At 42.7% G+C, this 3534-nt stretch overlaps 1 protein-coding gene across 1 annotated transcript in view; it reads right to left on the bottom strand.

The window, feature by feature from the left end:
* CLYBL (citrate lyase beta like) overlaps positions 1-3534 on the bottom strand; it is a 193123-nt gene that overhangs the window by 171361 nt on the left and 18228 nt on the right. The window lies entirely within an intron of this gene.

The raw sequence follows: 3534 nt of genomic DNA, 5'->3' as shown, positions 1-3534 counted from the left end.
AAGACCGATTCAACCTGTAACCTCTCTGTAGAGCGCCACAGCCTTCACCCTAAGATGGGCACTGTTTAGCACCCCTGTGCTTCATGTGCTGTGGAAGTATGGAAGCAACCAGTGTCAACTGGTGAGCAGACAGCACACGAGTCAAATTTTCATCCACACCGAAAGATGTGGATGTACTTAAGGCTTGACAAAAGTAAAGAAACACATGGCAAGAGAGGGACTCTCAGACTGAAAGAGTACCATGGGTGAGAAAACGCAGTTAACCAACAGCAAAAACAAAACGGGAGGGGAAAAAAACCCAGAAGAGCAGAGACCGAGATCCTGCAGCAACCTGCTGAAAGAGAGGGAGATTTTTGGCGTTGGTCTGCCTTTTGCAGAGCAGTGACTGGCTCCACCAAAATCTGGCTCACTGCCTTCCATACAGCACGTGAATGTACTTTGCACAACAGCCCTGCTGGACTGACAGGTGTATAAAAGCGTAGGAAAGAGGTTAAGAGAAGAAAAGTCCAGAAGGAGATGACTATCTCCTTGGAAGACGAGCTTTGCTGACCCAACGCCATTAACTTTCAGAATCTCATTCAAAAAACAACTACAGAAGATTCCTACAAAGACAAAACTGCAATCCAAGGAAAGGACTGACTTAGGAGGAAACCCCAGAATTATGCTTTCCAGTAGGTGTGATACCTGAACAGGTCAGGCTAAACTAGATACAAAGTTCTTACTTCATCTTGAGATAACCTCTCTTGCAACAGGCCACCACAGGAGGTTATCCTGTAGCACTAGAAACACCAGAGTCACGACGTGTAAGAAAACAAAACCTCTCATTAGAAATGTCTTTGTATGTTTTCATTATGTACGGGTACTATGAGACATCTATCTCAAGAAGTAAGTCAAAGTACGGCACAGAAGGAACACGTGCTTTTGGAAAATCATGTACTACCTCTTCTGCACCGAACCTCTGGTGAAGCACTGGAAAAGCTCTGCCGCGTGGGTCTTGGGCAAAGCTCTCACGTCAGGCGGAGAGAGCGCCATCCAACGCGGAATTGTTTAATACGATGTCACGTCTCTTTTCCTGTGAATTAAGCTAGAATAAGATTTACTTCATGTTTTGAAATCTGGCTGGAGGAGAGAGGGACTCCAGAGCAGCAGTCCATGCTCGGAGCTCCCCGTTTCATTTGACTGTGGCAGGTGAGTAGGAACTGCAATTTTTTTATTATTCAATAGCTGTTTGCTGGTTATGGTGAAACCACCAGAAAGGTCAAAAACCTGAATGTGCTTACAAATTAAACTGCCTTCTCATACTCATGATTATTATTCATCTGCTCTAGGTTGAGACAGGGCTATGTGGAAAAAATCTTGAATTTCCATTGTCACTGTAGCAGCTGTGCCACGGGCAGAAAACCTCAGGCTGCAGAGGGGGTGCCCATTTGCAACCTTTTACAAGCCCTAAAAACTGACACTGTACATAAAGAACTGATGATGAATGACATGTTTTGCTTTGCACAATGCCTGTTTGAATTATATTCTACTTCTAATACTACTTTAAAGCTCTTTTCATAAGGTGACTGTTGTTCTCACAACACAGCACACCAAGAATGATTAAAATCTGAACAAATCCTGTTTGTTATTTTCCGTAATTTACCTCTTTATCTAAACCCCTGTGTTCCTCAGGAGAAATGGCAACATGTTAGTTCTCCTGCCCAAGCGAAATAGAAACGCTATATATCATAAACTTTGGTAACCACTATCTCCCTTCAGGAAAAACCGCACATCTTGCCCTCCGCCTTTAACAGGAACACATGGGTTCCAACTGGCTGCCATTAAATTTCAGGTTTTAAAACCTGCAAACAAACATACAGAAGAAGTTAAATTATGCACTGCTGCTAAATTTGCTGTGCGTACTGCAGGAGGACGGTCTGAAACAACAGCGTTAACGGTTCAACATTTAAGCAAACAAACAAACAAAAGACAGAAAGGGGGCATCGTGTTGAGATTGTATTTTCTATCTGCTGCACCTCATTTCTCCTTGTTTAACTATCTGTCCGTACTAAGAACATTGCAACCAGCCAAGAATTTTAAGTGAACCGTGTTAGTGAGATAAATTTTGGGACACAAACCAACGGGAGCCTTTTCTTTATGTTCTGAGCAGTAAAGCTGCTGCGGGGCGAGGCGGGAGCAGGCAGCAAAGCGAGGGGGTGAGAAGGGAACTGGCCATTAACTTATCAATTCCAGGCCTTGGCTTTCTAATTGACAACCTCAGGGCTACTTTCATCACTTGTCGACTTCAAACCCACACTCAATTTTTCCTTTAGATAATGATGCAACTATAACATAACGGTGTTTCTGACATATTGCAGCATGTAGCAGTAGGAAGATTTCCTCTAGTAGCTTAGTTTAACAGGAAAGGAAAAAAAACAACTGTTAAATGGTTTTCACATCTATCAACTTCTCAAAGGAACAGTTAGTAAGAAAACAGATTTTATACTGCTAGTGTGCTGAAGTCACTATTTGGTACCGACCCAACCGATCTAACAAAAAATAAGATCTAACAAAAAATAAGCAAATGTTGAATGCAATAAGCCCGCAAAGCATGCATTCATATATAAAGCCTAAATAAATGAACCCACAAAAACTAGAAATGCACTACAGATTAGAGAACTTACATGAAAAATACTATAAAAAGTGTCATTAAAAATACACTGACGACATGCCCTCTAGAAATTGTATGTCCTTCACAAAGAAAATATAGGAGTAACGGGAATGCTGCCATGGATACATCCCTACAGAGAGCTGGAAAACCCTGACTCGGGTCCTCCCGCAGAAAGCCGAGTGGTTGCTGAAGGCAGCCAGACCATTTGTGAAGAGTAAGGTACTCAGGTAAGTATGTTTATCACATTTTGACCATAAAGAATAAATAAATAAATAAGTTTTGTCAGGTAACAGCATGTCCACAGGCAACAAAGCACCTGGCTCTAACATAAACAGTCACATAACTGCCTTTTAATAGTGGATATAAAGGTTTGAGTCCTGCAGTCGACTCTGCAAAGGCCCTGGGGTCATACTAAACTCAGCACAGTGTTTGGGGCCCCGAGCATGTCGATCTAGGCAACAAAAGCAGCGTCAGAAAATGGAATAATACCAATACATTTCTGAAGTGCAGCTGCTTCTCTGGCTCCTCCGTGATCGACGTACGGAGGGACGACACCGTGGATACCACGCCACGTAGCCTGTTGCTGCTGAAATCAGTGTGCATAAACGGGCAGGTATTGAATTAATACGAATTAATAAAGCAAAGACGCTGCAGGCAGACTTGACGTGCAGTCAGCTCTTGTCTTCACTGGAATTTAGGCTCTGATGGTGCAAATTGGCACCCAAGGAACTTCAGTCGTGGGACGTTAATGAGGCTGTGAATAGTTGGCTTATGTTGGCTGGACTAGAAGAGTTCAGCCCCAGCCATTTAAGATTACAGATACAGATGCCTCATTTCTAGGCAGTAATTGCTACATTTCGGTCATAAACTTAAAAATGATTGCT

This window comes from Pygoscelis adeliae, unplaced genomic scaffold, assembly GCF_000699105.1.
Source record: "Pygoscelis adeliae isolate BGI_AS28 unplaced genomic scaffold, ASM69910v1 Scaffold48, whole genome shotgun sequence".
NCBI lineage: Eukaryota > Metazoa > Chordata > Aves > Sphenisciformes > Spheniscidae > Pygoscelis > Pygoscelis adeliae.
The sequence above is the reverse complement of the archived record's forward strand: the minus strand, read 5'-3'. Positions and strand labels throughout refer to the sequence as shown.